The sequence below is a fragment of the Centruroides vittatus genome, unplaced genomic scaffold (genome assembly GCF_030686945.1).
Source record: "Centruroides vittatus isolate TY-2023 unplaced genomic scaffold, ASM3068694v2 contig_897, whole genome shotgun sequence".
NCBI classification, from domain to species: domain Eukaryota; kingdom Metazoa; phylum Arthropoda; class Arachnida; order Scorpiones; family Buthidae; genus Centruroides; species Centruroides vittatus.
In genome coordinates this window covers 217151-231801 of record NW_027122587.1, presented here as the reverse complement: position 1 = coordinate 231801, position 14651 = coordinate 217151, and the positions used below count along the sequence as shown (strand labels likewise).

Sequence of the window (14651 nt, the reverse complement as noted above, 5' to 3'; positions counted from 1 at the left end):
GTTAGACACGCTATATTGTTCTAATGAAATTCAATACAATTAATTATTGGCTAACCAGTGTTTCGTTTCAATGAATCAACGAGATGCATCAGAAGTGCTAATGGCTCTATTACATTTTACAAATGCCGATAACATTGTGTACATCTGAGCACGTTGATCACATTATCCGACTTCAGAATAATCCTTATTTTGTCGTATGTTAACTTTACAATTACATGTACGATAGTATTTTTACAATAGATTAGTATACTTGAATATTTAAATTCTAAAAATCGAATTTTCGTAACTCAAAAACAATAGTTTTAAGTTTTAATTAAATACAGTCCAACCTCCATATAACGCCTACCTCTATGCTTTTCAAGAACTTTATTTTTGAACAAAAGGATCCTAAACGAGGGCTGCCTACCGGGAGGACGACTTTCTACGAAAAACTGGCTCCTATTTAGATGTTACACACGAATAAAATCCGAAAATCCGAACTAACTAAACATTGATAGATTGCATCGAACTGGCCACATGACCAACTACCCAGTGCAGTGGCGTGCCGTCATTGGAAGCGGTGGAAGCGCCGCATCCACCTTCCAATGACCTTCCCTTGTATTTTCTAAAATATAAATTTTCATATTTTAACGTACTTTGAATTAATTAAAATTAATATTTTATTATAACTGCATTATGTATCTTATTAAAAAATTTTATACTATATGTGAAAAAAACGATAAGATTGCTATTGTATATTCGAATGTCAGTGGCGGAATGGAAGCGCTTCCAAGACAGCTTTCAAGGCGAGGATAACTGAATGGTGTAAAGCGGCCAGAGGGCATTGGCGCATGCGCTTTACAGAGCACCAACCTCAGCCGGTTTAGCTGGTGGAAACTACACACGTGTAACGCTTCCAACGATTCTATCCCTTAGCCACTTGGTAGGGAGCTATCTGACTAAGTGAATTGTTTAAGATTTAAAAAATAAAGAGTATTCAATGTTATTTTTATGTACATTTTGTACATTTGTACATTATGCACGTTTTATTGCAAAGTTATATTTAATTACAGTATAAGTAAAAGAAAATTATAATTATATTGACAGATTTTCAGACAAAATCTTTAGAATTTTTATCACTTTTAGATGTTTTTCATAATATTAAAATTATTAACAATTTTTCCGAGCGTATTTTAATTCTTTAAATTAAGTAAATTTTATGGGAAATTTTTTGATTTATCTAAATTACGTAGCGAATCGCAGTATTTATATTCGTGTCCGGACTATATCGACAAGTAACTCTTAAACATAAAACATATTATAATTAATGTCGATCCGAACAAAGACGTACTAAAAGAATTATATGATTTAATATCATTAATATTTACGGTACCATTTACCGGTGGGTCTGCTGAGCGCAGTTTTTCGACCACGAAGCAAATTCATACATTGGCCAGGAACACTCGGTCGGAGGAAAAATTGTCGTCGCTAGCGTTGCTTTCGATAGAAAGAGAGCTTTCAAATGCGTTGATGGAGTCGACGACCAGCGACTTTTATGATAAAGTAATTAACGACTTTGCGGAAAAAATCGCCGAATAAAGTTAGTTTATAAAAAATTTTAAAAAGTTTTTCTATCATTGTTTGTATCGTATCAATTTGTATTATGTAGGCCTATGTATTATTTGTATTTTACAACTAAAATACATAAATTGTTTATTTTTGTCATTTCCAGTATTTGTTTAAAACTTTTATGGAAATGTCATGTACCGGACAGGTCTGACCCGTCACGAAAGACGCGAAAAAACGGTTAATTTAGAGAAAAATTTATTAGTTTAAAAAAAACATAAGTAAAAGTCGCTTGTAGTCGGACACCCATTGTTTATATCAAACTGCCAGGCAGAAACCATAAATCGCGGAAGGAATCGTTCTATGATCGGTGGAAGATCGAATTTATCTTCGATTTTGACTTTTCTCACTCTCCAGGTAAGAGTCTCGTTACGTTTAGTAACGATGGATCCACCACTAGGGAAGCGTGATTGAGGGAGAACGACCAATCAAAATGGATGAAAGAAAGAACGGAGATTGATATAATCTCCGACAATCGAGGACACCTGGCACTCGGTTAACGTTCCGAATAACCAAAACCCGTGTGTCAACGCGCAAAAAAAAAAAAAAAAAAAAAATTTCTCGTCTATTGTGCCAACCTGTAACCCGTGCCACTTCGGACTTAGACCGTGTCCCCGACTCCAACGGACAAAGTCTCCCCCAGCCACCACCTATGTACGAATGGACCCTAGATTATTACTGACGCGCAATTAACTGATTGCCCTGGAAGTCGGCTTCTTACAGAAACACAGCTTCCCTATCATCAAATGTCACGGCACGCCACTGCAACTACCAGTTTTTAATGGTTTTTATTTCATTAGGCCATTGGTGCGTCAATTTTCCAAAATATTTTTGGCATAAGAGAGTATTCTAAGTTTTCTGAATACAGAATTAATTATCTGGAAGCAATATTCAAGCTACAGAACTTCTCTAGAACTTTATGGAAATTGCTTGATGAAAGTAAAATCGAGTAATGAGTATTCAATATACATTTAAAATTTCTTAATAATTCAAATCTTTAAATGCTTACATCCTTATAATATATTGAAAATTAGGATAGTAGGCAGAAATTTGCTTAGCAATCCCATAAGATCGCGAACAATTAATTAGAACTATTGTTTTGATTGACTGAATTCTTATATTGATGCACATTTCATCAGTAAAAAAAAATTTATTTATTATTAATAAAACTTAAAATTTTAAGCTTAACCTGTACAAACGGTATAAACGTTTCATCGTTACACAGTCAAACCTCTGAACAACGCTAGTGATGAGAACATAAAAGAAAATGGCCGTTGTTCGGACTCTGCAGATTATATTTTTTTACGCATTTTAGTTTAAAAATGGCGCCGTTTAGAGGTGACCGTTATTATTGCGGGTTTGACTGTACCAAGAGGGTATGTAGATTGTTCTAAGATTTTCACTATAGCACAGAATATTTATATAAAATGAAATCAATGCAATTTAAAGTGGAAAATTTTAAGTAGTTTTTCGAGAAAATTTTTTTATTAAAAAACAGAAATTTAGTTTGAGACTATACTTAATAAAATTGATTTTTCTTTAAGTCAGACTGATTCTTTTTAAATTCGCCTATGAAAATTGTTCGAAACAATAAAAGCACTTACAACTTCTAGTTATTTGAAGTAAACAAATGTTAAGAGATAAATCTTCTACAGAGAAGACCATTTTTATTCTTATCTTCATTTTTCTATCAGATACTAAATGCTGCTTCCTTCAGAAGCTATAGGAAACTTTAACTACTTCGAAATAAAATTTATAAGGGTTTAAGGAATCTGTTAACAACTGTAAACTAAACAGATGATAATTTTCTTAATCAGAAGTATTAAATCTAATCCGATTCTAATTTAATTATGTGGCCGGATGGCTGAGTCAGTTATCAGCCTACCTCACTGGGGGATCCGGGATCGAATCCGGGCGAGCAACCTGCAGAATTTTTCATATCGTTCTGTCCCTGGACAAGGGGTTCCGCCAAAATGGGGGCGAAGAGAGACGGGGGCCTTCACCGTTCTCAATTATGGGCCTGGCCAACCCACGATAAATATGAAAAAATGCTCTCTTAGTGCCCACCGGGCGGAAAAACAAACAAACCAAACAAAAAGTTAGAAATTGCAAAATCGAATTTCTTTCCTTTCCATAAACTTTTAAATATTAATTATAATATTTATATTAAAAAATTCTTCACATAAAATTGAAAACAATAGAGAAAACTTTTCCGTTTTAATGAAACACAGTTAAGTATAAAGGACTTTAATAATTAAAGAAATAATTAAAATTTTGTTTAAGGTTAGAACTAAAGATAATATAGATAAATAAGCTCCTAGATTCCAGATCTATTTTATTACTTTCTAGATAAGATGCCAATTTACTTGTTCTATAAAAATTCATGGAAACAACTAAAGCAGTTTTATCGTATAAACCAATATATGCTCCTTATTGCACACGTTTCTATTTTCTTAATACAGTATTTTCTATTATAAAAAGTTTTAAACTAATATTTTGAACTCTAGTATTAGAAATTTATCCAATATTGTACATCAAAATCAACCTACCAGTGGAAGAGTGGATTAAATCACTGAACACGTGGGTTAGAGCTTTGGCCACGTGTTTTTCTGGATTTTCTTCGTATGTCTAACACCTAAATAGGAACCAGTTTTCCATAAAAGTCCTCCCAAGAGGCAATGTCACAAGTATGGCGTTCCCTTATTCCATCAAAATCACTTATTATTTTTCGAAATCTTTTACTTAAAAACATATATAATTATAAAAAATTAGTCTTAACATTATACTGGTATATTTATGTAATGTAACGGTAAAAATAGTAAATGACTAAACTTACATTTACGAAACTACATAACAGCTTTATTAGTCTTAGAAAAGTATTAACAGTCAATTTCTTAAGTTTTATATTATCTCATCTCTCTTAATTAACATTCTGACAATGGTCTGTGTTTTGTAATCAAAAGAAACACTTAAACAAAGAATCCATTTCGCGGATCTGGTCTTCGAATTACGTGATCGAATTTAAGAAAGTTCCTCTTATTGTACTACATTAAATCTTAATTTACATTTAAAAAAAAATTAAAATCTGTGCCTTAGTTTTTATAATTAAATATATATAAAAAGATCAAAGACAAGTCTTCGTTGGAATTCATCTGGACTAGATGGATGGGATGGACGATCTGCCAAGATGGCACCAGGGAGGAAGTACTTTCTACGGAGAAACGTCCCCTATTTAGACACAAATAAACACGTGGCCAGTCCATTGGAGAGGGCGAACCCGTGACCAACTACCGGTGTTGTGGTTTTATCCATTCTCATTAGTAGGCTTAATTATATCTTCTAACTAAGCAATTCATTCTTCTCTTTGAAAGAAACCAAATTTTTAATTTATAAACATCTATTTAAATCCATGAAAAAATCACTTTCTAAATTCATCTTTACGTAGGATTATCGTATTCGTTTGCATCAGATTTTTTTTTCCTTCTTTCCTTGAAGTTAAACTATTAAAAGTATGTATAAATTTCTCTGAAATTTCCTACAAATTCGAAGATATCAAATTTACAATCACTGGACTTTTGATAATTAAAAAATTTCACTTATTTAAAATTTCGAATTCGGTTAGAATTGCGACACTGCATTCAATTCTTTAATGGGATTTAATTTACTTCCACATCAGAACGATAACTTTTCTCGAATGTAATTTTATTATCGATAAGAATTTCCATTAACCTTAAGTAACTGTGCTATGTTAACGCATTATATTTAAGTAATAAAAGTTAATAAAGAAAAATTAATTAATTAAATACACTAACTTCTCCTTTATATCGATTATTAATTTATTAGTTTGAATCTATTATTTTTATTCATAATTATTATACAAAATTGTTGGGTACAGATACCGATTCTGTACAGTTGTAATACAATCGAAAATCGTATACACTGCTTTTTGGGCTGTAGTTTTAAAATTGCAAACCTATGTATATATATATATATTTCTACTGTTGTCCGTCTGCTTGTCTGTTTTCTTTTCTTTTCCTAAAACTATTAAACACTGGTAGTTTGTCGCAAGTTTATCGCCTCACCAATGAGCTGACAACGTGGAGTTTCTCGGGTTTTCTTTATGTACTGTACCTAACACCTAAATATGGGCCAGTTTCCCATAGAAAATGCTCCTAGGAGGCATTCCCCCTTCAAGCGTAGGGTTGCCTTATTCCACCAATGGCAAGTAATCCGCCCTTTTCTTTTTTCTTTTGCTTATTAACTCTTTTCGCCCTATGGGCACCTAATGGCCTTTTCTCTATGCCCATCGTGGGTTCGACAGGCCCACAATGGAGGAGGACGCTGGATGATGAGGAATGGGACACGACGTATCCGGGTCAGATCACCCATAAAAGTTCTTAAGAAGTTGCTCGCCCGGATTCGATTCCGGATACCCCAGGGAGGCATTCTGACGTTGTTTACGACGGCAAACATTTGTATTAATTCTAATTTTATACTACGGTTATGTCAAATTATAGTACAGATTTTAACTTTTACGTGTCATTGTACTCGTAACAGAATCTTCACAGTTTTTAGTTTATTCTTCGAATTTTTTGGGCTAATTTTTATTTTTATTTCGGATTATAATTATTGACATATTTAACATTCTATTCTGGACTTTTTTCTCAAAAAAATACAAAAAGTATGGCAAAAATTAGTAGTAAGTGAAACTGTATTTACCAATAAAAGTAACGATAATTTGAGTGCCATATTAAACGTTAAAAACGCTTTTTTCTCACATTTTCTACACGTTGGCAGATGATTGAGAAATTATTTAAAGCATTAAAACCCATTTATTGCATTTAAATCTGTTCTAAACATGTTCAACAATTGCCTAGTTTCACCTCTTCAATAATCTCGAAATTCTTTATTAACAAAATCACTTCCAATTCTTATTTATTTATTTTAATTTTCAGCTTTCCCAGAATTTGATGTATGTTTTCGTTACTTGGAATTGCTAAACATGTTTCGAATGTAATTTATTTGTACATTTGATGTAGTCCTGTGTATACAGATGCTGATTATTAATGCATGGACGTCAACTTTCATTTGAAACGAGATAATCCTTCTGAATATTTCAATATATTTCACTTCTGACATTAAATTTCGCATTCGAAGAGAATATTTAAACATTTTTAATACTTATTTATATACATATTATTATTATATATACCTAAATTGTCCACATAAACATTTAAATTAGATTGGATTGATGAGATTAGACAACGTAACACATGGAGGATCTTCCGGGAGTGTTTCCTGGAATATCTTACTATAGGAAACTGGCATTTGTTTAGGTGTTATACATATAAAGAAGCCTATCAGTGGCCGAGTGAATAAAACAACTAAATACTGGTAGTTAGTCTTTGGTTCGGGTCTAGCCAACGGGCTGGCTACGTAGAGTTTTCTGGGTTTTCTCACGTTTGTACCACCTAAATAGGGGCCAATTTCCTCGTAAAAGTCCTTCCGGGAGGTATTCCCCTTGGCAGGTTGCCCACGAGTCACGTTGCCGTATACAAACAACAAAATATGTAAAGAAAATCCGGAAAAATCTACGCGGTCAGCCTGATGGTGAGGCTCGAACCCGCAACCAACTACCATTGTTCAATAGTTATCCATTAAAAATTTAAATCACTTCAATACATAATCCAACACGAGATAACGGCAAGATTAACGAAATCTTTTAAAATAATAGTTTATTAATATATATTCAGTAAATATATATATATTTAAATGAGCACAAACTGGAATAAAATTCAAGATTTAAAAGATTATTGAAGAATAATTAATCACAAATATAATAAACGTGCCAACTTAAAAAAAGAAATAAACTTTTTAATAAAATATTTAGCGAATTAATTAGTTTTATTTAATATTTTTAAGAAAATTAATGGAAAATAATCTGGGCATTTAAGAATTTAAAAGAAATTCATTATAATGGCGCTATTGTCGAAACGATGTCGAGATGGTTTTAAAGTCTTTAAAAACTTTGAAGATGAATAATTCGAAAACTGCGAGTTATACAATCGGACTTGAGCCAAAATGCTTGGAAAAATTTTACTTTTAAGCAAAAATTTCTGATCATTAATCACCAGGGATACTGTGGCGAGTGTTGGGTATTTGCATTAACTGTTTCTCTTTTCATTTCATATTTCAGTTGTTGTCAGTAAAAAGATATTAAGAAAGAAGTAAAATATCTTAAAGAATTTATGAAAATATATTCTAATGAATAATTTCCCTGCGTATTCATAAATATTGTTTTATTTAATCCGTATAGACATTTCTTAAAGAGAACATCTAAATCTACCTAATCTATTTTCAATGTAAAAACAGGATTAATTTCTATAAACAAAGCATACAAAATTTATGTTTTAATCACAGCTATTATTCTTTTTGGTTCCTTTCCGTCCTATAGGAACCAAGAGGATCTTTTTTCAATCCATCGTAGGTTCGGCCCCGCTACCCTCCAAAAAATTTAACTTATTTAGAACGAGCAATTATTTATTGTGACATCGTCACAAATACCGGGCAGCAATTTTAATCTTATTTTTAATTTATTTAATTTAAAATATATGCTGTCCACCTCAAATTAATAGTGGCTTGCCTCCTGTACATCATACTTTTCTTTTAACAATAGAGTCGTGTCCGTCATCTATTAACCGCTTTCAGGGGAAGTTTTGAATTGAAGTAGCGTGACTTCCGATCCAAACTTGAAGTCCTTGTATAGTTAATGGGGTCTCCTGCTCCTAAGGTTTCCATATTTGGTCTCGGTTTCCATCTATCTAACTCCGTTCTCGAGATTAAGGAAGGACGGGTGAACAGACAAATGACAGCGGAAATTTGAATCTACATCGTTTTTTCAAATTGCAGCCCAATTAAAGACTTTAATTCAAAATTAAAACAATCCAAATTCGATTCTCTGAATACAAACTTCATAATAAAAAAAAGCTAGAAAACTTCATAAAAAGTTTGAATTCATGCACGTAATGAAATATATTTTAAAACATATTCATGCATTATTATTATTATACTTCTTATAAAGCATTTTAAAATATTTTTCATCTATAATAAATGTATAGAGAGCTACAGTTTTTTCAGTAAAACCCAACATGAAATTCCTAGTACTTCAAACACAATAGAATAGGCCATACATTTCTGTATAGCATGACATTTCATAAACATATATTCATGGATTTGTGCGAAAGTTACGTGTTTACACGGTAATGTATGTTCGAAAAGAGAAACGATAGGAGAAGTAAAGGGCTAACAAATCTTTTACGCATAAATTCTGTTCCAGACTGAATTCTATCAGAATTATTTATCTAAGACGGTAATAGATGTGAGAGAATATTTTTTGCGCTTTTTACTGTCAAACCGGTCTTTCTTCTATCGATCTTTGAAGGGGAAAAAAAACGAGTGAAGCGATCTTTCCCGTATCTTTCCCATTTCTAAAATATAATCTAATATTACGAAGATATAAAAGCAATATTTTTGCATGAGCGTTATTTAACATTTAGAAAGTTACTGTTTCTATAGAAACGAATTCAATTTTGCAATAAATAAATTGGAAGGTCGTATGGCCGAAGTGGTGGAAACGTCGTAATGTCGCTCTAAAGACTTGGATTCGCTTACAGAAGCTCAAGGTTTATCACGGGCGATCATCCCGCTCCTCATCCACTCATCCTTATTGGCCTGGTCAATATGACGAGTTTGATTTAAAAGCTCTTGACGTCACAGGAAGCAAAGGGTTAAATTGGATTGATGGAATAAGGCAAAGCTACACATGGTGATCTGCCAAGGAGGGTGGCTCCTGGTAAAATTTTATATGGGAAACTGGCTCCTATTTAGGTGTTAGATACGTGAAGAAAACCAGGAAAATTCCATGTGACCAGCACGTTGGCAGCTGGTAGTTGATGGCACAAGTTCGCGCCATCAACTACCAGAGTTCAGTGCTTTTCTCGGTCACTAATGGATCCACGGGGAGGAAACTCCAGAAAAAATAGTAAATATTCTTAAATTTGATAAGATCTTACGATCTTTAATGCATTTATGCTATTCTATTAGCTGATTTGAAGAATACTAATGTTTTATAATACTTAAAAGCAGTGCCGCTCAGAGGGGCAAAAGAAGGAATTAGGTGCCTTATAAAATGCTTTTTGTAGGATCCAATATATATTTTTCCGTAGGTCGTCGTTACCCTCTAGGCGGCCCTGCCTAAAACTACAGTTTATTTTATTCTCTAAATTATAGTAAGTATCAATAAAAATTGTTACAATTTCAAATTCTATGTAAGTCGAATACCTGTTAAAGTTATCAATCTAACTAATAATATAATAAATGCTTGCAAATGCATAAAATACAGCGAGAATTTCACTTGTATGTAATATATCCAGCACACATCTGAACGTAATAATGGCTGATTGATACATAAAAATTAATTTTTAAAAAAAGAATAAGTGACGTAATTGTTGGCGGTGAGAAACCGCATCCAAGCAGACCTTTCTTCTTCAATTTTCCATCTCCTGCAATAAATAATTGACAAAAAGAAAGGAAAATAAAAGATGCATGGATTTAGTCCTATTCTAAATCGTGAGTAATCTCTTAACTGCCTTCGGGTCAGTGACGGATTAACAATAACTCGGACTCGAACCCTTCACTCATGCGACGATTTCAACGTACCAGTATGTTTTTATAAATTATATTTTAAATAAATAAATATATTTGATATATTTTAAAACGTTGCATATGTACTGTGAAAACGGAGCTGTCGTGTTGTTTATTTGATAATTGTTATAGCAGAGGTTCATAATTAGTGGCCTTAAAAACCACACTAATGGACCAATCATCAAATAAACTACAGCAGACTTACCATTAAACGAAATGTATTTTTATTATAATCACATTATCATCATCATCTTCACCTTATACAGGTTTTACTATTATTATTTTAATTACTGAAATTAAATATTTGACCCGCCATATTTTCGAATTCAATTTAGGAAAATGGCTGATCTTTAGAAGGCTTCCCCTGACCTTTCCTCTTGTCCTACAAGCCTTATTGAATACAATAAAGTGACGTTATATGTTGTTCAACTTTGTTAACAATGTATCAATTAAACCATTTGCTTCTTATTTATTTATTTGTTATTTTTCTTCTCGGGACCCTAGGCTACATCTCCTTAACATTTATTTTTATACTCATAAAGCATTTCCCCCATCTGATATTATTCAGAATAGTGTCTACTGGGAGACAACTTTAGAATTTAAATTTTTTTAAATTAGATATTTCCTATGAAATATTTAAATTTTGACTATTTTTGGCTGTTCTATCTCTTAAATTGACTTATAACAATTTCTACTCCTCTGAATTTAGAAGAAGAAATTTGTTTTCCAGCTGCGAGATCATTTTGCCGAGTTCCTTCTCGCGTGTAGAATTGCTTATTCTCTATCTGGCGCCAATGGATGCGACGAAAAAAAAAGAATTACATCGCTACCATACCAATCTTCTTTCCCTTTTTCCTTTACCATGGGAAGTACATGAATAAATTAAGCTTTTTACATACATATTTTATCAAATGCGAGCGAAATGTCGGCGGTTGTAACTTTTTTTTCTTCTTTTTCTAGAAGTAATCGCAATTAAATAATTCTTCTAAAACGTTTTCCAGCTTAAATACGAGTTAAACATATTTTTCAAGTACGTAGTAATTCGATATTTATTTTAATTAGATCATTTATTCTAGAATTTTAATTACCACGTCTGGCCTAAAACTAGAACTTACAACAAATATAATTCTGTAAAATAAAATTTAAAAAAAATTATTAATTAATTCTAGGATTAACAAAAGCATAAACAATACGCTGAATTGTTTTATAGGATTTTAATTAATTTTTCTTCGTATTATTTCTATTATAACTCGCGTAGTTTAATTTTCACTTAACGTAAACAACTGTTTTGATGAATCGGAAAGGCATGAATAAATGGATTACGTGAATCAGACGAAACCCAACAGAGAATTCTAAGTGAAAACAAATATTGATAAAAATGCTGATGTGTCTGTCTGACCGTAATTAATGTCATTTTTATTCTGTAATAAATTCCTAGATAATAAAACGTAATAAATAGCGTCATTACGATCTGCATCATAAAGGATAAAGAAATAACAAAATACCGCACGTACTTTGCTCAGATAAACTAATAATAATGATAACGAATTGTATACTTATTGTTTAATTTCAATTCTAGTCATAATTTTTAATGCAGTAAGACGTATGAACGTTTTTTTCTAACTGTTACTAAGGGGGAAACATCGATAACTAAGAGCTTTTATACAGGGAAAACAATACAGAGGGAAGAGAAAACTTAAAATAATCTAAATTATAAAAAAAAAATCTGAAATATTTTTAATTTAATTTTATTAAATAAGAGTTTAAAAGAGTCCAATGAAAACAATTCCAATAATTCTGTTCGGATTTTCGGGATTCGTTCAATCGATCAAGCCTCCCCTTCTCTTTTTACTAGTAGCTACAGATTGAATTATGGCTACTCGGTTAATCCTGATTTAGTATGAAATTAATTTCTTCTCTGTTAATTTTTCTTCCGTTTACTTATGTAAAACATACGATCAATTTTTGTAGTCGTCTAATCGATGGTAATTTGAGATCTTAACACGCGAGAATAATGAGAATTAGTATAATAATTACGAGAAGTTCTTTTCTTTATGAATTATACGAGTAATTTTAGATTATTTTAATTAAAATTCATGCTCAATTTTGTTACATTATACCGAATAATCGTAAACGAAGTACTCCTATTCTACGGAGATACTTAGCAATCAAATTTGATAATGGTGGAATTTCAGACATTGCGTTAAAGAAAAAACCAAAACTCGCCACGGTGGCACTTTTGGCGCTGAAAATGATGACAAAAAAGCCGTTTCCTTTGCATAAACGCACGTGTTGCTGCCAAGTTCTGGTTTTAACAGTGGCCACAACTGTTGAACGTCATTCTTATCAGCTCGATAGTCATTACCTTGCCTGAACGGCATCTCTAGTGAAGCCGTTTTGTGAAAACGACGGCAATGCTGTGGCCGCACTTCGGGAATTTCTCCATCTTAAGAATTTATGTTGAGGATCATTGACTCCGCAAACTCTCGGGAGAATGATCATCGATTCGAGAAAACTTCGACATCTGGGAATTCAACCCGGTAGAGAAACGCAAACCCATCACTTCACGAGTCGTTGAAGACGTTACCACATTTGCTGTTGAAGGCACGTACAGTTGGTTGCAACCTAAGATACAGAGTGAAGATACTAAGAAAGTTGATGCATTCTCTTTTGTTGTCCTATAAGATCATCCACAACAAGGCAGTTGCTTGCAACCCACAAGGAAACCCGACAGATCTTTGAATTGACCTTCCTTGCCAGAAAATCGATGTGGCCATGGAAGACATTGTGAGCAACGATGCACATTTTCACCTCAGTATAATATTGAACACCCGTAGCTACCACGCTTGAATGTGCTAAAAAAAACTCATATTTTTCAGCAGAATCCTTTGCACTCGCATGAAGTTACAGTCTGGTATGGATTCAATGTTACATTTACCCTTGGACTGTTCTTTTGCGAACAACCTAATTGGCCTGTGACCGATCAAGATATAGAGAGATGCTCAACACTTGTACCCCAACTGCGACAACGAATATGCCTTGAGTCAACCATTTTCACGCAAAATGGATCGCCTCCGCGTATCGAACATTGCGTGTAGCAGCCTCTTACTGCATGGCAAAAAAACCTCTGGATGTCAATCCGTGTGATTTTTGGTTGTGGGAGTACATAAAAAGTATGGTTTATCAAAGACATGTTGCAAATTCGGCAGTCTCGTAACTTAAGACAGTATCATACTGCACCACAGAGAATCAATTATGGTCGGAAATCGAACTTCATCCACTTCAGGTTTCACGTCTTCAGAATGGGGACCACACTGAGCAGTATCTATTGCATGGCTAAGTCTGTAGGGCCTATATAGTTTGAGTGTCTTGTACACACAAAATGTTTCCTTGCAGAGCCATAGTGGTAAGCTTTGGTACAAATTTTTTTGGGAGCCTTTCCTACAGTACGAAAAACAAAAATTAATTGCGAAATTTTGATCACTTGTGAGTTTTTTTGAACAGAAAATTACTGTTTTGTATTAAGTCGAAGTCCAAGATAACGTACAGCAATTCTTTCTCACCATTATAGATATTAAACAAGTAAAACCAAATATATATTGTATACCATTTTCTCCAGAAATTTTATGGATAAAATTTTATATCATCTATCAATATTCGTGAGAGATATCCAATTATTAAACAGGATAATGATATATAAATTTAAAATAATAGCAATTTACAGGGAACAATGCAATCTTTATGATATAAAAAGCAGAGTTACGTTATATAAATTATTAAATAAAAAATATTTTCGAATAAATTCTCTTTGTTTATAATACATTTAATAAATGAATGAACTAATTAGATTGATGGAAGGAGGCAACGCAATACTTGAGCATTCAGCAAGGGGGTGCTCCCAGGAGAACTTTCTATGGGAAACTGGCCTCTGTTTAGATGTTAGACATGCGAAGAAAACCCGGAAAACTCCACACGGTTAGCCCGTTTGTCAGTCCGATTACCAACATTCAGTAGTTTTACCTACTCTGCAACTGATGGACTCAATGGCTAATGGAAGAAACACACTTAAGGATTCATTCCTGTTCTTAGAAAAGGAATGAAAAAAATTAATATACAGCCAAATAATACATAAAATGCATAATAAAAAAGCCTCAAATATTCGACTGAAGTTAGTTTGTATAATTTAAAAAAACACATAGATTCTTTTTAAATAATTAGCATTTGGGATATCTTATCATTACTTAATTCCATATTTTATAGCCAAAAATAAAAAAAAATGGAGCTAATTAATTCTGATAAACATTCTAAAACCGGAACAGAAAAAACCAACATTTAAATGCCGA

The 14651-nt window shown here is 32.7% G+C and overlaps 1 protein-coding gene across 1 annotated transcript in view; it reads right to left on the bottom strand.

Annotated features, from left to right (window-relative positions):
• LOC136983932 (junctophilin-1-like) overlaps positions 1 to 14651 on the bottom strand; it is a 46270-nt gene that overhangs the window by 27223 nt on the left and 4396 nt on the right. The window lies entirely within an intron of this gene.